At 49.0% G+C, this 23,182-nt stretch overlaps 1 protein-coding gene across 1 annotated transcript in view; it reads right to left on the reverse strand.

Moving 5' to 3' along the window:
- Positions 1-22,646, reverse strand: part of LOC144509105 (uncharacterized) — a 41,643-nt gene extending 18,997 nt beyond the window's left edge. The window contains exon 1 of the mRNA XM_078237463.1: positions 22,597-22,646. The gene's annotated coding sequence lies outside the window, so the exon portion shown is untranslated. The remainder of the gene's footprint in view (positions 1-22,596) is intronic.
- Positions 22,647-23,182: the final 536 nt, after the last annotated feature.

Genomic DNA, 23,182 nt, shown 5'->3' on the forward strand with positions numbered 1-23,182 from the left:
ACCTAACCTACACATCTTTGGACACTAAGGAGCAATTTAGCATGGCCAATCCACCCAACCTGCACATCTTTGGGCACTAAGGGGCTATTTAGCATGGCCAATCCACCCAACCTACGCATTTTTGGCAAACTTAGGGGCAATTTAGCATGGCCAATCCACCTAACCTGCACATCTTTGGACACTAAGAGGCAATTTAGCACGGCCAATCCCCCCAACCTACACATTTTTAACAAACTTAGGGGCAATTTAGCATGGCCAATCCACCTAACCTACACATCATTGGATACTAAGGGACAATTCAGCATGGCCAGTCCTCCTAACCTACACATCTTTGGACACTAAGGGGCAATTTAGCATGGCCAATCCACCTAACCTACACATCTTTGGACACTAAGGGGCAATTTAGCATGGCCAATCCACCTAACCTACACATCTTTGGACCGTGGGAGGAAACTGGAGCCCCAGGAGGAAACCCACGCAGACACAGGGAGAGCGTGCAAACTCCACACAGACAGTGACTCAAGGTCGGAATTGAACCCGGGTCCCTGGCACTGTGAGGCTGCAGTGCTAACCGCCGTGCCACCCCAAGGAACCATCCCTGGAACTATCCTCGAGAATCTTTCTGCACTCTCTCTCTAACGCCTTCACATCTTTACTGTAGTGCGGAGCCCAGAACTGGATACAATTCTCCAGCTGAGGCTGAACGAATATCTTATACAAGTTCAGTATGACCTCCTTCCTCTTGTACCCTCTTCCCTCCCTCATTCATAAGGCCCAGAAATTACAATCTGAATTTTAAAATATCAGAAATTACATTGATTTCATAATTCATCAAATGTAAGCAAAAATCTATGCGAGGATCTCATGCACCATTGCTGTCGATCATTATGTTTATTTTGCAATGTGAATCATAGAACTCCTACAGTGCAGAAGGAGGCCATTTGGCCCATTGGGTCAGCACGAAGTCTTCAACATAGCATCTTACCATATCCCCGTAACCCCATGTATTTACCCTGCTAATTTCCCTGACCTACATATTTCTGGACACTAAGGGACAATTTAGCATGGCCAATGCACCTAACCTGCACATCTTTGGACACTAAGGGACAATTTAGCATGGCCAATCCACCTAACCTGCACATCTTTGGACACTAAGGGGCAATTTAGCATGGCCAATCCACCTAACCTGCACATCTTTGGACACTAAGGGGCAATTTAGCATGGCCAATCCACCTAATCTGCACATCGTTGGACACTAAGGGGCAATTTAGCATGACCAATCCACCTAACCTGCACATCTTTGGACACTAAGGGGCAATTTAGCATGACCAATCCACCTAACCTGCACATCTTTGGACACTAAGGGGCAATTTAGCATGGCCAATCCACCTAATCTGCACATCGTTGGACACTAAGGGGCAATTTAGCATGGCCAATCCTCCTAACCTGCACATCTTTGGACACTAAGGGGCAATTTAGCATGGCCAATCCACCTAACCTGCACATCTTTGGACTGTGGGAGGAAACTGGAGCATCCGAAGAAAACCCACGCAGACACGAGGAGAATGTGCAAACTCCACACAGGCAGTGACCCAAGCCAGGAATTGAACCGGGGTCCCTGGCGCTGTGAGGCAGCAGTGCTAACCACTGTGCCACCATGCCACCCATACACGTGTCTGCGTGGGTTTCCTCCAGGTGCTCCGGTTTCCTCCCACAGTCCGAAAGACGCGCGGATTAGGTGGATTAGCCGTGCTAAATTACCCCTTTGTGTAAGGGGGATTAGCTAGGGAAAATACATGGGGTTATGGGGATAGGGCCGGGGTGGGATTGTGGTTGGTGCAGACTCGATGGGCCAAATTGCCTCTTTCTGCACTGCAGGGATTCAATGATTCTGTGATTCTGCCTCACAGCGCCAGGGAACTGGGTTCAATTCCAGCCTCGGGTCACTGTCTGTGTGGAGTTTGCACGTTCACCCCATGTCTGTGTGGCTTTCCTCCGGGTGCTCTGGTTTCCTCCCACAGTCCAAAGATGTGCAGGTTAGGTGGATTGGCCATGCTAAATTGCCCCTTAGTGTCAAGAGGATTAGCAGGGTAAATACATGGGGTTATGGGGATAGAGCCTGGGTGAGATTGTTGTCAGTGCAGACCCGATGGGCCGAATGGCCTCCTTCTACACTGTTTGGATTCTATGATTCTGAGGTGCATACTGGCGAGGGTGATGCAGGGTGGGTCACCCCTTTGGGAACCCAGCTGAAAACAAAATGCACTTCTGGCAGAAGGCATGTTTTTTAAGAAAAGTGAGGATAATAAGGGGGGAAATAAGTCGGGAAAAGTTGGTCCTGTTTGTTCCCATGCAGGTGATCATATCTGGGAAGCACTGGGTAAGTCACCGGAGATTGCAGGTAGTGTAATGGTGCGTGAGATTCTCCCTTGTCCTTCCTCCCTCCCTCCCTGCCTCCTTCCTTCCCACTCCTTTAACACACCCACACACTGGCAGGCCAGCTCAGACACATTTTTGAACTTCCTCAACATGCTGGTATAATAAAAACAACATTGTCGTTGTCTTATTCATTTCTTGTTTCTCATTTCAGAATCGCTGCTATGGGAGGTGTGAATTTGATTTGATTTATTATTGCCACATGTATTGGGATACAGGGAAAAGTATTGTTTCTTGCACGCTATACAGGTAAAAGTTTCTAATGTTTATTTTGTTAGTGTCACAAGTAGGCTGATATTAACACTGCAACTAAGTTACTGTGAAAATTCCCTAGTCGCCACACTCCGGCGCCTGTTCGGGTACAAGGAGGGAGAATTTAGCTCGGTCAATGCACCCTAACCAGCACGTCTTTCAGACTGTGGGAGGAAACCGGAGCACCCAGAGGAAACCCATGCAGACACGGGTAGAACGTGCAAATTCCATACACAGACAGTGACCCCAAGCCGGGAATCGAACCCAGGCCCCTGGCGCTGTGAGGCAGCAGTGCTAACCACCGTGCCGCCCCGCAAACTTGAGTTTGCCCCATCCATTCTGAGCATTGGCTTTGTAACTTTAAGGATGGAGTTAATGGAAAAAAAAAGCACGATTCTGTCCATGAAAGCCCAGTTGGCATGGAGGGCAGGGACCGGTGTGCCCTGGCAGAGTGGTGAAAGGCACACCAGGAGCAGCGTGGCACTGTGGCAGGAAGTTGTTGTCGTCACCTCAAAGTCTCTGGCGAGCGGAGGACCACCTTGTGCCCGCCACCCCATAGCAATCGGGGTTTGATGCTGATATCATTTCCTGCTGGCATGACGCAAGATTGGAAGGTCCGATGGGATGTCGGCACTCAGTTTTTTTTAGTGAGAATTCATGGGATACGAGTGAAATGCAAATAGTGTTGATGCCATCAGCCAGTGAGTCATAGAGTCATAGAAGTTTACAGCATGGAAACAGGCCCTTCGGCCCAACTTGTCCATGCCGCCCTTTTTTTAACCACTAAGCTAGTCCCAATTGCCCGCGTTTGGCCCATATCCCTCTATACCCATCTTACCCATGTAACTGTCTAAACGCTTTTTAAAAGATTGTACCCGCCTCTACTGCTGCCTCTGGCAGCTTGTTCCAGACACTCACCACTCTCTGTGTGAAAAAAGTGCCCCTCTGGACACTTTTGTATCTCTCACCTTAAACCTATGCCCTCTAGCTTTAGACTCCCCTACCTTTGGGAAAAGATATTGACTATTTAGCTGATCTATGCTCCTCATTATTTTATAGACCTCTATAAGATCACCCCTCAGCCTCCTACGCTCCAGAGAAAAAAGTCCCAGTCTATCCAGCCTCTCCTTATAACTCAAATCATCAAGTCCCGGTAGCATCCTAGTAAATCTCTCCAGCACTCTTTCTAGTTTAATAATATCCTTTCTATAATAGGATGACCAGAACTGTACACAGTATTCCAAATGTGGCCTTACCAATGTTTTGTACAACTTCAACAAGACGTCCCAATTCCTGTATTCAATGTTTTGACCAATGAAACCAAGCATGCCGAATGTCTCCTTCACCACTCTGTCCACCTGTGACTCCACTTTCAAGGAGCTATGAATCTGTACCCCTAGATTTCTTGTTCTGTAACTCTCCCCAATGCCCTATCATTAACTGAGTAAGTCCTGTCCTGGTTCAATCTACCAAAATGCATCACCTCGCATTTATCTAAATTAAACTCCATCTGCCATTCATCAGCCCATTGGCCCAATTGATCAAGATCCCATTGCAATCCTAGATAACTTTCTTCACTGTCCATTATGCCACCAATCTTGGTGTCATCTGCAAACTTACCAACCATGCCTCCTAAATTCTCATCCAAATCATTAACATAAATGGCAAATAACAGTGGACCCAGCACTGAACCCTGAGGCACACCGCTGGTCACAGGCCTCCAGTTTGAAAAACAACTTTCTACAACCACCCTCTGGTTTCTGTCATCAAGCCAATTTTGTATCCATTCGGCTACCTCACCCTGGATCCTGTGAGATTTAACCTTATGCAACAACCTACTATGTGGTACCTTGTTAAAGTCCATGTAGACAACATCAACTGCACTGCCCTCATCTACCTTTTTGGTTATCCCTTCAAAAAACTCACTCAAATTGAGTGGGAAGATGACACACCTTTGACCTGCCTTGGGGAAAATCCCAACCGGATTTTATGCTGGCAGGTTTCTGACTCTGGTTCCCACCAGATTCACCGCACCTGCCAGACTCACTGCACCCACTACCAAACATGCCATGGGTGCAGGGGGTGGGGGGAGGGCGGGGGCACTCTGTTCATTAACTCTCCTGTTGTCCTCTCCGGCCAGGTGTTGCCTGACTTACTATGTCTGTTTTTATTTTAAATTCTTCTCTATCTGGAGTCTACAATGCCCCGTGTGAGCGAGTACACAAAATGAACGTACACCAGCTCATTCTCACTTATGTTTGACACTCCCACAGAGATGCAAAACAGCCAAGGCACATTCCCTCAGTAAGAAATATTGCGATAAATATACAGGAGTGAAATAGAACTGTGTAACAGCTACATTAGGGCGGCACGGTGGCACAGTGGTTAGCACTGCTGCCTCACAGCGCCAGGGACCCGGGTTCAATTCCCGACCTTGGGTCACTGTCTGTGCGGAGTTTGCACGTTCTCCCCAGTGTCTGCGTGGGTTTCCTCCGGGTGTTCTGGTTTCCTCCCACACTCTAAAGACGTGCTGGTTAGGGTGCAATGGCCGTGCTAAATTCTCCCTCAGTGTACCCGAACAGGCACCGGAGTGTGGCGACTAGGGGATTTTCACAGTAACTTCATTGCAGTGTTAATGTAAGCCTACTCATGACACTAATAAATGAAATTTAAACTTCGCTTGGTGTGACCTAGCTGATCTCTTGTGATCTCTGCCAAAAATTAACCAGCCGGGAGGGAAGGCTCTTAATCGAAGCTCACACAGCTGATCTCTATCTGGCTATGCCTAATGTAGGCTCAGACTGGGTGAAGATAGGTTTGACTGGGATTCCCCTGCCAACTTCGCTCCTTCCTTACAATAACCAATCTTCCATTTAGGGGCGAGATGCCAGGGGATGCCCATTGTCTGTGGAAGTGCAGTCCAGCAAGGTGTTCAGAGTGGCAAGGTAACTTGTAAAGGGTGGGGCAGGGAGGGATGCGGGACACACACACACACACACAAAATAAAAAGGTGTTTTGCAATATTAGCTTGGCTGCACATTCTTGGAAAAGTACGTGATCTGACATGTTTATCTCTGCTGAAATCAACAGCCTTCCTCAGAATAACGACACCTGAATTTAAAGGACTATTAACGTCAAGGATGTGACTGATTTGAACCAGTTCATCTTCAATATGGAATTTAACGCAGACAAGTGTGAGATATTGCACTTTGGAAGGACAAACCAAAGAAGAACGCACTCGGTAAATGGTAGGACTCTGAAGAGTGCAGTTGAACAGAGGGATCTGGGAATACAGGTACAGAGTTCTCTAAAAGTGATGTCACAGGTGGATAGGGTCGTAAAGAGTGCCTTTGGTACATTGGCCTTTATAAATCGGAGTATTGAGTATAAAAGTTGGAGTGTTATGGTAAGGTTATATAAGGCATTGGTGAGGCCGAATTTGGAGTATTGTGTACAGTTTTGGTCACCTAGTTACAGGAAGGATGTAAATAAGATTGAAAGAGTGCAGAGAAGGTTCACAAGGATGTTGCCGGGACTTGAGAAGCTGGGTTACAGAGAGAGATTGAATAGGTTGGGACTTTATTCACTGGAGCGTAGAAGATTGAGGGGAGATTTGATAGAGGTGTATAAGATTTTGATGGGTATAGATAGAGTGAATGCAAGCAGGCTTTTTCCGCTGAGGCTAGGGGAGAAAAAAACCAGAGGGCATGGGTTAAGGGTGAAAGGAGAAAAGTTTAAAGGGAATATTAGGGGGGGCTTCTTCACGCAGAGAGTGGTGGGAGTGTGGAATGAGCTGCCGGATAAAGTGGTAAATGCGGGGTCACTTTTAACATTTAAGAAAAACTTGGACGGGTTCATGGATGAGAGGGGTGTGGAGGGATATGGTCCAAGTGCAGGTCAGTGGGACTAGGCATAAAATGGTTCGGCACAGACAAGAAGGGCCAAAAGGCCTGTTTCTGAGCTGTAATTTTCTATGGTTCTATGGTTCTAATATCAACCCCAGAGATCTATTTGGAATGCCAGTACCAGCGCTCTTTGGGAGCACTCCATGTGAAACCCTGGCCTTTTCCAAATCATAGAATCATGCAAAGGAGGCCCTTCGGCCCATCGGGTCTGCACTGACACATTAGAATCACCTGAACTTACACCGAATCCAATCTGCCAGCACTTGGCCCATTGCCCCGAAAGCTATTCTGTCCAGAAGGAGGCCATTTGACCCATCGAGTCTGCACCGACAACAATTCCACCCAGGTCCCATCGTGGTAACCCCATGTATTAATCCTGTTAATCCCCCTAACACCAAGGAGCAATTTAGCATGGCCAATCCACCCTAACCCACACACCTTTGGACACTAAGGGGCAATTTAGCATGGCCAATCCACCCTAACCCACACACCTTTGGACACTAAGGGGCAATTTAGCATGGCCAATCCACCCTAACCTACACATCGTTGGACACTAAGGAGCAATTTAGCATGGCCAATCCACCTAACCTACACATCTTTCGAAACTAAGGGGCAATTTAGCATGGCCAATCCGCACTAACCTGCATACCTTTGGACACTAAGGGGCAATTTAGCATGGCCAATCCACCTAACCTGCACATCTTTCGATACTAAGGGGCAATTTAGCATGGCCAATCCGCACTAACCTACACATCGTCGGACACTAAGGAGCAATTTAGCATGGCCAATCCACCTAACCTGCACATCTTTCGATACTAAGGGGCAATTTAGCATGGCCAATCCGCACTAACCTGCATACCTTTGGACACTAAGGGGCAATTTAACATGACCAATCCACCTAACCTGCACATCTTTGGACACTAAGGGCCAATTTAGCATGGCTAATCCACCTAACCTGCACATCTTTGGACACTAAGGGCAATTTATCATGGCCAATCCACCTAACCTGCACATCTTTGGACACTAAGGGGCAATTTAGCATGGCCAATCCACCTAACCGGCACATCTTTGGACACTAAGGGGCAATTTAGCATGGCCAATCCACCTAACCTGCACATCTTTGGACACTAAGGGGCAATTTAGCATGGCCAATCCACCTAACCTGCACATCTTTGGACATAAGTTGTAATTTAGCATGGCCAATGCACTGAACCTTAGCCATGGTGGGATTATTATGATAGAGTGAGGTTTTTCATGGATAAGATGCTCTTTGGGAGAGTTGGTGGAGATTCGATGGGCTGAATGGCCTCCTCCTGCACTGTAGGGATTCCATGGACTCTTTCAGATACTTTCAAATAAATTCTATTTTTGCATTAAGAAGGAGGAAGAGAAAGAGAGAGGATGTTTGGACGCTACATACAAGGCAAGGGCAGCCTATTAATTGGCAGGCTGTTTCTTGTCTCCTGCCAGGGAGTGCCTCTGAGCTTCAGCAGAACCAGAGAGTTTTCGACAGGGCTCATTTTACAGTTCTGGTTAATCACAGTTTCTGTTTATAGAATCACAACTCCTTGGAAATGTCACAAATTGCTCCCAGAAAGCACATTCCCACCCTTTGTTCCGAACTTCACTGAAGCGACTCGCAAACAGATCTCCCGACGAGACAGTCCATGCACGCGTCCAGCCAGGCCGGATGCGGTCTTGGACAGTCAGCCTCACAAGCTGACCGATCAGCAATTACCTCCGTCATTTTAATTGCTCACCGAAACCGTACCCAGTTAAATGTTTCAGGATGTGGGGAGAGGGAATAAGAGGAGAGAGTCAGGAAGTCAGGGAATTAGCCAAAAGAAAATAAGAACTAAAAAACGGGAAGATAAGAGTACTGGCCTGAACTGGTCTTGTACATTTTAAAATGGAACACCAGTAAAAACAAGGAAATTAGAGTCATGGAGGTTTACAGCATGGAAACAGGCCCTTCGGCCCAACTTGTCCGTGCCGCCCTTTTCTTTAAACCCCGAAGCTAGTCCCAATTGCCCGCATTTGGCCCATATCCCTCTATACCCATCCTACCCATGTAACTGCCTAAATGCTTTTTAAAAGACAAAATTGTACCCGCCTCTACTATTACCTCTGGCAGCTTGTTCCAGACTACCCTCTGAAACAATTGCCCCTCTGGACACTTTTTTCTATTCATTCGTGGTACATGGGCGTCGCTGGCTAGACCGGCATTTATTGCCCATCCCTAGTTGCCCCTTGAGAAGGTGGTGGTGAGCTGCCTTCTTGAATCGCTGCAGTCCACGTGCTTTGGGTTGACTCACAATGCCGTTAGGGAGGGAATTCCAGGATTTTGAGCCAGCGACTCTGAAAGAACGGCCGATATATTTCCAAGCCAGGATGGGGACGGACTTGGAGGGGAACTTGTCCTTCTGGATGGAAGTGGTCGTGGAATAAGAATAGTGGTCCAAAATGGTCTTGTGTACTTTAAAAGGTCATTGTCATTGGGCGGCACGGTGGCACAGTGGTTAGCACTGCTGCCTCACAGCACCAGGGATCCGGGTTCGATTCCCGGCTTGGGTGACTGTGCGGAGTTTGCACATTCTCCCCATGTCTGCATGGGTTTCCTCCGGGTTCTCCGGTTTCCTCCCACAGTCTGAAAGGCGTGCTGGTTAGGTGGATTGGCCATGCTAAATTCTCCCTCAGTGTTACCCGAACAGGTGCCGGAGTGTGGTGACAAGGGGACTTTCACAGTAACTTCATTGCAGTGTTAACGTAAGCCTTATTTGTGACACTGATAAATAAATGTTAAATGGTCCAAACAGGTCTTGTATACCTTAAAATGGAACAATGGGGAAGTTAAGAATACTGTCGGAACTGTATTTTTCCTATTGGGTAAATGGATGATAAATGAAATACCAGTTTAGATTATTCGGGTCCAATAGGTAAACATAGAATCCCTACAGTGCAGCAGGAGGCCATTCGGCCCATCAAGCCTGCACCGACAACAACCCCATCCAGGCTCTATTCCCTTAACCCCACGTATTTACCCTATTAAGTCCCCCTGACACTAAGGGGCAATTTATCATGACCAATACCCCTAACCCGCATATCTGTGGGAGGAAACCGGAGCACCCGGAGGAAACCCACGCAGACACAAGGAGAATGTGCAAACTCCACACAGACAGTGACCCAAGCCGGGAATCGAACCCAGGTCCCTGGCGCCATGAGGCAGCAGTGCTAACCACTGTGCTACCGTGCCGAATGCTGGTTCCTTCCTTGAAAAATTCAATGGTTCCACATAATTCCACAATAACAATCTGCACAAGAACTCGTCCCATACGACCATAAGACATAGGAGCAGAATTAGGCCACTCGGCCCATCGAGTCTGCTCCGCCATTCAATCACGGCTGATATTTTTCTCATCCCCATTCTCCTGCCTTTTCCCCATAACCCCTGATCCCCTTATTAATCAAGAACCTATCTATCTCTGTCTTAAAGACACTCAATGACCCGCCCTCCACAGCCTTCTGCAGCACAGAGTTCCACAGATTCACCCGTCTCTGGCTGAAGAAATTCCTCCTCATTTCTGTTCTAAAGGATCGTCCCTTTAGCCTGAGGTTGTGCCCTCTGGTTCTAGTTTTTCCGACTAGTGGAAACATCCTCTCCACGTCCACTCTATCCAGGCCTCGCAGTATCCTGTAAGTTTCAATAAGATCCCTCCCCATCCTTCTAAACTCCAACTCCCCTCCCCCCGTTCCCCCGCTGCAACTTCAGCGAATGGGCTGAGTGTGATTAGTTGTGGGATCTCTATTCCCCCTCCTCCCCTGCTCCCCCCCACCGCTCCTCTCCCCCCCCCCCCGCCCCTCCACCCTCCCCCCCCCCCTCCCCCGACCAACATTACTGTTCCATCTGTCTACAGACCGACATGTGGCATGTGTTTACAGGGTCACGGATGAAGCGCCTTTCTTCTGCAGCGAGGGAGATTCAATTATCAAGGCCTGTTCACGATCAAATATCTGCACCTGAAGGTACAAAGCATCTGTTTTAAACCCACCCCACCTCCCCCACCAGCCTTCCCCTACTTGTCCCCTCCCCCCGACCCAGAAACATCTCCTGCGCTCTTTTTCCAAAGGTCCAGTAGGCAACTCTAAGCCATTTTATCATAGAATCAACCCTACAGTGCAGAAGGAGGCCATTCGGCCCATCGAGTCTGCACTGACAACAATCCCACCTAGGCCTTATCCCCGTAATCCCACATATTTACCCCGCTAATCTCTTTATCCTACGCATCCCGGGACACTAAGGGCCAATTTATGTCTTATGATTTCTCGATGGTGAAGGAAGACAAGGCGTGATCTCCTCTTCCTTTGCCAAGTTTGTTTTAGCGAGAGGCCTTCTTGACGGAGCGGTCCCCTTTGGCAGAGCGTGAGGTAACAGGTCAAAGGTTGTCACCAGGCAATCCGGGGAGAAAGAAAGACTTTTCCCCAACGGAATAGTGAGAATGTGGAGCTCACTACCACAGGGAGCGGTTGAAGCGGATGAGGTGGATATATTTAAGGGGAAGCTAGACAAAGACATGAGGGAGATGGGAATAAAGGCTGATCATGGTGAGAGGTGATAGTGGCGTAGTGGTAATGTCACTCTGCTAATGATCCTAATGCCCTGGGAACATAGATTCAATTCCCACCACGGCAGCTGGTGGAATTTAAACTCAATTGATAACTCTGGAATATAAAGCTAGTCTCAGTAATGGTGCCATTGTCCATTGTTCATAGAATCCCTACAGTGCAGAAGGAGGCCATTCGGCCCAATCGGTCTGCACTGACCACAATTCCACCCAGGCCCTATCCCCCTAACCCCACATATTTACCCTGCTAATCCCCCTGACACTAGGGTCAATTTAGCATGGCCAATCAACCTAACCGGCACAACTTTGGAGTGTGGGAAGAAACCAGAGCACCCGGAGGAAACCCATGCAGACACGGGGAGAACGTCCACACAGACAGTGACCCGAGTCCGGAATTGAATTCAGGTCCCTGGCGCTGTGAGGCAGCAGTGCTAACCACTGTGCCAACATGCCGCACCAACATTGGGTCCTGGGTCGGTGCTGGGGGAGTAGTCATGGGGCAGTGCCGGGGGGGGGGGGCAATGCCATAGGGCGATGACAGGGCAGTGCCAGAGGGCAGAACCAGGTAGCAATGCTGGGGGACATTGCCAGTTAGCCGTATGGGGTGCAATGCCACAGGCCAGTGCCAGGGGCTACAGCCAGGGAGTAGTGCTGGGGGACAATGCCAGACAGCAATGCTGGAGGGGGGGAGGGGTGCAGGGCCAGAGGACAGTGCCAGTGTGTCATGCCAGGGAGCAGTGCTGGGGTACAGTTCCAGTGGCGGTGCTGGGGGGTAGTGCCATAGAGCAATGCCAGGGCAGTGCCAGAGGGCAGTGCTGGGAGTAGTGCCATAGGGCAGAGCCAGGGTACAGTACCAGGGGGCAATGCCGGAGAATAGTGCGAAGAACATAAGAACTAGGAGCAGGAGTAGGCCATCTGGCCCCTCGAGCCTGCTGCGCCATTCAATAAGATCATGGCTGATCTTTTCGTGGACTCAGCTCCACTTACCCGCCCGCTCACCATAACCCTTAATTCCTTTACTGTTCAAAAATCTATCTATCCTTGCCTTAAAAACATTCAATGAGGTAGCCTCGACTGCTTCACTAGGCAGGGAATTCCACAGATTCACAAGCCTTTGTGTGAAGAAGTTCCTCCTCAACTCAATCCTAAATCTGCTCCCCCTTATTTTGAGGCTATGCCCCCCCCTAGTTCTAGTTTCACCCGCCAGTGGAAACAACTTCCCTGCTTCTATCTTATCACCGCTGGGGCAGTGCCAAGGGATAAAGCCAGGGGGTAGTTCCAAGAGCAGTGCCAGGGGGCCGTGACGGTGGGGGAGTGCTGGGTGTGGGGTGTGGTGAGAGCGGAGTTCTGAGGTAAATGCCGGGGTAGTGTCTCTGGGAGGGTGAGGGTGGTGTGGGGGAATGTTCCATGACAGGGGTGGAAGGTGGTTTCTGTTTTGGGGGGGGGGGGGGGGGGAGGACAATTACTGTGGGGACGAAGGCTGGCATGGAGCGGTGGGGGGGTGGGGGGTGGGGTGGGGGGGAGGGGGGGAGTGGTCTTCACTTTCTATTCATCTCCTAGGGGACCACACTCTCGTGATGTCCTGGGACCCGCCCCCTTTCATTTTGTTTTGCCAAGCTGTCTAAAGGGAATGGCCGCACCGGCCTCTGCTTTTCTTGCCCGAGATGACAATTAGTCTAAAGCATCAGTAAATCCTGTCCAGTGTGTGTGTGTTCAGGGTGGTAGTAGCCCCAATGCATTCTCTGCCCTTATCCTAGGTGGTGGACGTGGCGGGTTTGGAAGGTGCTGTCAAAGGAGCCTTGGCGACTCGCTGCAGTGTAGGTGGCACACACTTTGTGGATGCAGACGATGGTTGGCACGCTGGTTGAGTGGGCAGCTTTGTGCTGGGTAATGTTGAGTATCTCGAGAATCGTTGCAGCGACACTAGTCCAGGCAGTTCATGCTGGAAACATTCCCATCATCGAACGCTCACTCCTCCAGAGCAGGCCAGAGGCCAGGCATTTCATTGTCAGTGGACCAACCCCTGATACCCCAAAGCCTCTCACAGAATCATACCATCCTGACAGGGCAGAAGGAGGCCATTCGGCCCACTGACTCTGCACCGACACTCCAACAGAGTATCTCATCTCCATAACCCCACACATTTACCATGGCCAATCCATCTAACCCATACTACTTTGGACATTAAGGGCAATTTAGTATGGCCAATCCATCGAACCTACACATATTTGGACACAAAGGGGCAATTTAGCATGGCCAATCCACTTCACCTGCACATCTTTGGACACTAAGGAACAATTTAGCACGGCCAATCCACCTAACCTACATGTCTTGGGACACTGAGGGGCAATTTAGCATGGCCAATCCACCTAACCTGCACATCTTTGGACACTAAGGGGCAATTTAGCACGGCCAATCCACCTAACCTAGATGTCTTGGGACACTGAGGGGCAATTTAGCATGGCTAATCCACCTAACCTGCACATCACTGGACACTAAGGGACAATTTAGCATGGCCAATCCACCCTAACCTGCACATTTTTGGACACTAAGGGGCAATTTAGCAGGGCCAATCTGCATAATCTACACATCTTTGGACACTAAGGGTCAACTTAGAATGGCCAATCTGCCTAACAAACACATCTTGGGATGCTAAGGAACAATTTAACATGGCCTATCCACCTAACCTGCACATCTTGGGGAGAAAACTGGAGCGCCGGAAAGAAACCCACACCGAAACAGGGAGAAGGTGCAAACTCCACACAGACAGTGACCAGCGGCCGGAATCGAACCTGGGTCCCTGGCGCTGTGAGGCAGCAGTGCTAACCCACTGTGCCACCATGCTGCCCTCTGTCATCTACAAGGCAGAAGTCAGGAGTGTGATGGAACACTCTCCACTTCCCTGGATGAACCCAGCTCCAACAACGGGCTCAAGAAGCTTGACTCCATCCAAGACAAAGGAAGGCACTTCATTCCATTTCGAGCTATACGAGACCAGTTCGGCCGGTATTCTTACTTCCCAGTTTTTACTGATTTTTCCTTCTGGGCAGTGCTGTTTCATGCCAAGACTCCAGGCACTATATTTCATGGCTTGTTTGAAGGGAGAGCAGTGTGGAGGCTCCTCCGTTGAGATAAATGATCTATTGTTCCCCGAGCAGAGGCTGTTTCCTGTTTCCCGTTTGAAGCTGTGAGCCAGGCGGACGTGGAAAACAAAAAGGGATAAAAACTGGATGTTTGCGAATAACTGCCGCTCTGAAAATGAGCTATCAATTGATCGACTCCCTGACTTCCCATCCTGTCCGTGATTGGCTAATCTTTGAGGGTGTGAGGCAGTGAGGGGGGTGGGGGGGTGGGGGGGGGGGCGGGGGGTAAAGGGAAGAGAGTGTGAGGCAATTCAACAGAGAAAAAACATTTTGGATGTGGAAGAAAGTTAGTGAAGGGCCCTGAGGTGTGGGTCAGGAGCCACAGATCCTGATGGGCCGAAGCACTGTAGGGATTTTATGATTCTATGATCGTGGCTGATCTTAGGCTGCAACCCCAGTCTCCCACCCACGCCCCATAGCTCCTGATTCCCTGAAAGATTATCGAATCCCGACAGTGCAGAAGGAGGCCATTCGGCCCATTCAGAGCCAGTGAGGATTAGCACCTAGACTTTAGCTTGAAGGTTTACAATGCAGGGGTCCTCCAAATATTTGGGAATCTCTGGGGTGGGGACACTCCCAATGCGTCGACTCACACCCAAACGCTTCTCTGAGCAGACGCTGGATTGTCACCCCAGTCTGAGTTCTTCACTGGGAAGGGTTTACCAGCTGCACCCGTCAGTGGGATCTTCTGGCCCTGTCGATGGTGACCACAACCCCCCCCACCCCATACCACACCCAATATCCCCTCCCCCCATCCCCGCCATGTCCCCTCTCCCCATCTCCTCCCCCCGCCAACTCCAACCTCCTGATTCTATACGATGTAGGTAACCCTTGTGGGAGGGGTGGGGTGGGGCGGGGGGGGGGGGGGGGGGCAGTTCACAATTGCACAGTGGGTTGGCACTGCTGCCTCACAGCACCAGGGACCCGGGTTCGATTCCCGGCTTGGGTCGCTGTCTGTGTGTGGAGTCTACACGTTCTCCCCGTGTCTGCGTGGGTTTCCTCCGGGTGCTCCGGTTTCCTCCCACGGTCCGAAAGACGTGCTGGTTAGGGTGCATTGGCCGTGCTAAATTCTCCCTCAGGGTACCCGAACAGGCGCCGGAGTGTAGTGACTAGGGGATTTTCACAGTAAAGTTTTTATTTATTAGTCACAAGTAAGGCTTACATTAACACTGCAATGAAGTTACTGTGAAATTCCCCTTCGAGTATGCACTGACTCTCTGACAGAGCACCTTCCCCAAGTCCTCTCCCCTGTCCTATCCACATAACTCCACGCATTTACTGTGGCTTCATTGCAGTGTTAATGTAAGCCTACTTGTGACACTAATAAATAAACTTAACTTAAAGATCTGTCAGAGGAAATAGTTTAAAACAACCCCTTCATCCCAGGAATCAACCAAGTGAACCTTTCCTAAACTCCAAATGACAGTTCTCAAAATAAAAAGATTGTTTAAATTATTCAATACAGATCTGAAAGATTACCTCAGGGTGTGAATCTACAATGCAAAGCAGCTCACAATAGGACACCAATTTTATACGCATTTGTTCCTGGGGTACTTGAACACAAAGAACAGTGAAACATACGGCCCTTAGCGTAATGTTCCATCATTCAAATTGATCCAAAGATGTGCAGGTTAGGGTGGATTGGCCATGCTAAATTGTCACTTAATGTCAAGGAAATAGCAGTGTAAACACGTGGGGTTATGGGGATAGGGCTTACGTGGGATTGTTGTCAGCCCAGGCTCGATGGGCCGAATGGCCCCCTTCTGCCCTGTAGGGGTTCAATGATCGTGGCTGATCTTGGGCTTCCCGTAACCCTTGATTCCCTGAGAGACCATAGAATCCCTACAGTGCAGAAAGAGGCCATTCAGCCCATTGAGTCTGCACTGACTCTCTGACAGAGCATCCTACCAAGGTCCTCTCCCCCCGTCCTATCCACACAACCCCACACATTTACCATGGCTAATCAATCTAACCTACGCATCTAGGAACACTAAAGGACAACTTAACATGGCCAATCCACTTAACCTGCACATCTTTGAACATGAAAGAACAATTTAGCATGACCAATCCACCTAACCTGCACATCTTTGTCACTAAGGGGCAATTTAGCATGGCCAATCCACCTAACCTGCACATCTTTGAACATGAAAGAACAATTTAGCATGACCAATCCACCTAACCTGCACATCTTTGTCACTAAGGGGCAATTTAGCATGGCCAATCCACCTAACCTGCACATCTTTGTCACTAAGGGGCAATTTAGCATGGCCAATCCACCTAACCTGCACATCTTTGGACACTAAGGGGCAATTTAGCATGGCCAATCCACCTAACCTGCACATCTTTGGACACTAAGGGGCAATTTAGCATGGCCAATCCACCTAACCTGCACATCTTTGGATATTAAGGGCAATTTAGTATGGCCAATACACCTAACGGTGCGGGTTAGGTGGATTGGCCATACTAAATTGCCCCTTAATGTCAGGGGGACTAGCTAGGGTAAATGCATTGGGTTATGGGGATAGGGACTGGGTGGGATTGTGGTCGGTGCAGACTGGGTGGGCCGAATGGCCTCCTTCTGCACTGTAGGATTAATTGACTCTATGATTCTAACCTCCACATCTTCGGACACTAAAGGGCAATTTAGCATGGCCAATCCACCTAACCTACACATCTTTAAACAGCAGACATCCAGTAGATCGTAAGAGACAGGAAACTCTGGCAGTGTAAGCAGACAGCTAGAAGGAACATTAACACCGCAGTGTCTAAGAATAGCATCTATAATGAAGGATTCCTAGCCTAAACTATTGCCATAAATTAGAGGCTCTCCATTAGGTTTTATGGAGACATTAGCCTTGCCAAAGCAAATATTACCTTAACAGAAGCATTCCTACTCACGGACTGTTTATAAACCATCTGCACTGTGCCAGTGAGAGGATTAATGATGGCCGTATAACCTACAGTTAAAGGTCCACATTAAGTTAAAGTCAATTGTTTTAGCTGAAAGGGCCTAAACAACTTGGCTTTCCTTAGGCCTGGAATTCCTTTTGTCCTCCCTTCCGGAGTCGCCGGCCAAATATTCCTTAATGTATGAACTCCACCTTTGGAAATAGGAAATGTTGCTGAAGGGAAGGGATTGTTCTCAAACACGAGACATCAAACAAACATACACCCTATCCTCAGTCTCTTCCGGAGCTAAGTCTTGGAGCTTTCTAATGAGTGGTGCTCCCCTGGGGGTGGAAATTCTGAAAAGCTTTTTCACACAGCGAGCGGTTTGGATCTGGAATGCGCTGCCTGAGAGTGCGGTGGAGGGAGGTCCGATCGACGCTTTCACGAGGGAGTTGGATCATTTTCTGAAAATGGGGGGGGAAACGTGCAGGGTTACGGGGAGACCATAAGATATAGGAGCAAAATTAGGCCATTCGGCCCATCGGCAGGGCTACGGGGAGACTATGAGATATCGGAGCAGAATTAGGCCATTCGGCCCATCGACTCTGCTCCGCCATTCAATCGTGGCTGATATGTTTCTCAATCCCATTCTCCCGCCTTTTCCCCACAACCTTTGATCTCCTTGCCAATCAAGAACCTATCTATCTCTGTCTTAAATACACTCAATGACCTGGCCTCCACAGCCTTCTGTGACAATTCCATTGGAGGCAGAAGGAATGTTCCTGATGGTGGGGGAATCCAGATCCAGTCATAGAACCATACAGCGCAGAAAAGGCCCTTCAGCCCATCAAGTCTGCACTGACAATATCAACCACTAAAGGCGCGCTAATCCCATTTTCCTGCACTTGTCCCATATCTTGAATATAATGATATTTCAAGTGCTCACGGATTAGGGGCCATAGTTTGGGGATAAGGGGTAAACCTTTTAGGACTGAGGTGAGGAGAAATTTCTTCACCCAGAGGGTGGTGAATGTGTGGAATTCACTCCCACAGAATGTAGTTGAGGCCAAAACATTGTGTGATTCCAAGAAGAAATTAGATATAGCTCTTGGGGCGAAAGGGATCAAGAGATATGGGGGGAAGAGGGGAATCAGGATATTGAATTCGATGATCAGCCATGATCAAAATGAATGGTGGAGCAGGCTCAAAGGGACGAATGGCCTCCTCCTGCTCCTATTTTCTGTGAACTTGGAGCATCGTTCATTCGGAGAGCTGAGGCAGGATGGGCTGAATGGTCTCCTTCTGTGCCAATTCTGTGATTCTGCGAATGAATTTGCCCACGCATTGAAAGAGTTTCTAACAACCCCCCTCACCACCTGAAGTCATCAAAGCGCAGTGGAGAACATGCTCCTGTCTACATCAATGGGGACAAAGTAGAAATGGTCGAAAGCTTCAAGTTTTTCGGTGTCCAGATCACCAACAATCTGTCCTGGTCCCCCCATGCCGACACTAGAAAGCTCACCAACGCCTTTACTTTCTCAGAAGACTAAGGAAATTTGGCATGTCAGCTGCGACTTTCATCAACTTTTACAGATGCACCAGAGAAAGCATTCTTTCTGGTTGTATCACAGCTTGGTATGGGCTCCTCCTCTGCCCAAGACTACAAGAAACTACAAAAGGTCGTGAATGTAGCCCAATCCATCACGCAAACCAGCCTCCCATCCATTGACTCTGTCTACACTTCCCGCTGCTTTGGGAAAGCAGCCAGCATAATTAAGGACCCCACGTACCCCGGTCATTCTCTCTTCCACCTTCTTCCGCCGGGAAAAAGATACAAAAGTCTGAGGTCATGTACCAAACGACTTAAGAACAGCTTCTTCCCTGCTGCCATCAGACTTTTGAATGGACCTACCTTGCACTACGTTGATCTTTCTCTACACCCGAGCTATGACTGTAACACTACATTCTGCACTCTCTCCTCCCTCTATTACATAGGGACAACAGGATTAAGAGCAGGAGTAGGCCATTGGGTCCTTTGAGCCTCCTCCACCATTCAAGGAGATCACGGCTGATCCTGGTCCCAACTCCACTCTGCTCTCTGCCCTCCCATAATCCTTCACTCCCTCGTCAATCTCAATCTCAAATAAATTCACCAGGCCTCCGCTGCTTCCTGGGGAAGAAGATTCCACAACTGAATGATCCTCTGAGAGAAAACATCTGTAAAACCTCCACATGTTGGGAATGCTGAGGGGGCAATTTAGCATGGCCAATCCACCTAACCTACACGTCTTTGCACACTAAGGGCAATTTAGCATGGCCAATCAACCTAACCTGTACATCTTTGGATACTAAGGGACGATTTAGCATGGCCAATCCACCTAACCTGCACATCTTTGGATACTAAGGGACGATTTAGCATGGCCAATCCACCTAACCTGCACATCTTTGGATACTAAGGGACAATTTAGCATGGCCAATCCACCTAACCTACACATCTTTGGATACTAAGGGGCGATTTAGCAGGGCCAATCCACCTAACCTGCACATCTTTGGACACTAATGGGCAATTTAGCATGGCCAATCCCCCTAACCTACACATCTTTGCAGACTAAGGGACAATTTACCATGGCCAATCCACCTAACCTACACATCTTTGGACACTAATGGGCAATTTAGCATGGCCAATCCACCTAACCTACACATCTTTGGACACTAATGGGCAATTTAGCATGGCCAATCCACCTAACCTACACATCTTTGGACACTAATGGGCAATTTAGCATGGCTAATCTCTCTAACCTACATATCTTATTCTTATACCGTGTCTCCTGTCCCTGATCTCCCTCACAAGCAGAAACATCCCCTCAGTATCCACCCTCTCAAGTCACCTTAGGATCTTGTTTCGATATGATTATCTCTCATTCTTCTAAACTCCAGCGGGTATAGGCCCAAACTGTTAAACTTTCTTCACAACATGAACCATTCATTCCAGGAATGAGTTGAGTGAACTTTCTCTGAACTGTTACTAATGCAGTTATGTCCTCTTGCGAATAAGGAGACCAAAATTGTACACAGATCTCAGCAATGCCCTGTACCACTGTAACAAAACTTCCCGACTTAAACATCCCACTCTCCTTGCAATAAACACCAACATCCTATTTGCAATCCTAATCACTTTCTGATTCTGCGAAATATTTTTTTATGATTCATACACCAAGATCCCTCCGCTTCTCAGAATCATAGAATCCGGACAGTGCTGAAGAGGCCATTTGGCCCATCAAGTCTGCACTGATTCTCTGACAGTGTCTTAACCAGGCCCGCTCTGCTGCCCCATCTCTGTAACCCATACGTTTAGCATGGCCAATCCACCTAACCTGCACATCTTTGGACACTAAGGCGCAAATTTAACATGGCTAATCCACCTAAACTGCGCCTCCTTGGACCTAAGGGGCACTTTAGCATGGCCAATCCCCCTAACCTGCACATCTTTGGATACTAAGGGGCAGTTTAGCATGGCCAATCCACCTAACCAACACATCTTTGGACACTAAGGCGCAATTTAGCATGGCTAATCCACCTAACCAACACATCTTTGGACACAAAGGGGCAATTTAGCATGGCCAATCCACCTAACCTACACCTACATGGCCATTCCATCTAACTGGTACGTCTTTTGAACTGTGGGAGGAAACCGGAGCACCCGGTGGAAACCCACCCAGACACGGGGAGAATGTGCAAAACTCCACACAGACTGGAATTGAACCCGGGTGCCTGGCGCTGTGAGGCAGCAGTGCTAACCACTGTGCCACCGTGCCGCCCTTAAATAACCCAACACTCCTTAGATACTGCACTGGAATGTTTGTGCTTCAGTCTTGGAACGGGACGTGAACCCACTGTGTTAGTCAGGAGAGGACTCAGAGGGGCAAAAGCTATGGTGATACATCCCAAGGAGTATTATGAGTGAAACTGCCTGAGGCACCTCGCAAAATATGAAAACAAGTGACCAAAGTCTTGGTCAAAGCGTGAGGCTTTAAGGAGAGAGAGAGAAGCGGAGAGATTTAGAGAGAACATTCCAGAGCTTTGAGCCTGGGCAGCTGAGGCACGGCTGGCAATGCTGGTGTGAAGGGAATAGAGGATTACACAGAGGAGACAGAATTCCAGGAATTCTGAGATTGTGGAAGGTCAAAGGTCTGGTGCATGTTTCAGGGAATGGGCGGTGGGAGGGGTGGGAGCTTTATCCTCGGCCTCGGAGGGTATGGGAATGAGAATTTTGGTGTCGCCACAATCAACCGGAAATGGCAAAACCACGGCAACGGTGGCACCATGGGCATCAAGAGAATATGGAATCCCGACAGAGCAGAAGGAGGCCACTGAGCCCATCTAGTCTGCACCGATGTTCCCACTGAGCATCTTACCCAGGCACAACATACGCCCTTAACTCCACACATTTACCCTCCTAATCCCCCTAACCTACACATCTTGGGACACCTATGATTTCATAGAATCATAGAATCACAGTGCAGAAAGAGGCCATTCGGCCTTTTGAGTCTGCACCAATCACAATCCCATGCCCTATCGCCACAACCCCATACAGTTACCCTCATTAGTCCTCCTGACACTAAGGGGCAATTTAGCACGGCCAATCCACCCTAATCTGCACATCTTTAGACACTAAGAGGCAACTTAGCACGGCCAATCCACCCTAACCCGCACATCTTTAGACACTAAGAGGCAACTTAGCACGGCCAATCCACCCTAACCCGCACATCTTTAGACACTAAGGGGCAATTTAGCATGGCCAATCCACCCTAACCTACACATCTTTGGACACTAAGGGGCAATTTAGCATGGCCAATCCACCCTAACCTGCACATCTTTGGACACTAAGGGACAATTTAGCATGGACAATCCACCTAACCTGCACATCTTTGGACACTAAGAGGCAATTTAGCATGGCCAATCCCCCTAACCGGCACATCTTTGGACATTAAGGGGCAATTTAACATGGCCAATCCATCTAACCGGCACATCTTTGGACACCAAGGGGCAATTTAGCATGGTCAATCCACCTAATCTATGCATCTTTGGAGTGTGGGAGGAAACCCACGCAGACACGGGGAGAATGTGCAAATTCCACACAGACAGTGACCCGAGGCCGGAATCGAACCTGGGTCCCTGGTGCTGTAAGGCAGCAGTGCTAACCACTGTGCCACCGGACCGCCCCAGAATCTTCCCAGAACTCATCCTCGTTCTCCACAGGGGCAGAAGCTCACTTGCTGCAAGGACAGTGCTCCACGACAGTGAACACAACTAAGAACAAAACGAAGCAACATTACCCGGAAGACTCACGTGTGTTCGCTCGAGAGACTCAATTTGACACGAATCCAAATCAACTTCCCCTCACACAGACACACCCCCCCCCCCCCCCCTCCTCATCCAGCCCAACAGCCCACCTCAGCACCAAGTGACTCAGGCTCTCCTCACTGTTAGGCCTCAGCAGTTTTACTCTCTTACTCCTGAGATGCAGCGGGGTATTCATTACTTTAAGACAGCCACCAGGCAGAGGGTTGAAAGCTGTAATCTAATCGCAGGATTATCGTAAACTGCGAGAGGGACGCTTTGGTGATTTATGATGTTATCTGAATCTCTGGTGCGGCCAAGAAAACAGTCCTCCCCGTTGTGTAACACCTCATTAAGTTGGCAGCGTGGCTCATTCTGCGGATGTTCCATGTTTTGTCTGGAACGGCCGCCCCCCCGTGGGACTGAGAGAGGCAAGGAAGGTGGCCTTGTGGACTTGCTGGCGAATGTTACCCAGGCCGGCGCTGAGTTCTCCAGACCGACTGAGCAACTCTCCTGCTCCGTTTAGCTGTGTGGAGGTTCTAGTTTAGTCTGGAAGACTCCCATCTCCAAATCAGAAGTTAATGGGTTCACGTCC

This window comes from Mustelus asterias, chromosome 21, assembly GCF_964213995.1.
Source record: "Mustelus asterias chromosome 21, sMusAst1.hap1.1, whole genome shotgun sequence".
NCBI lineage: Eukaryota > Metazoa > Chordata > Chondrichthyes > Carcharhiniformes > Triakidae > Mustelus > Mustelus asterias.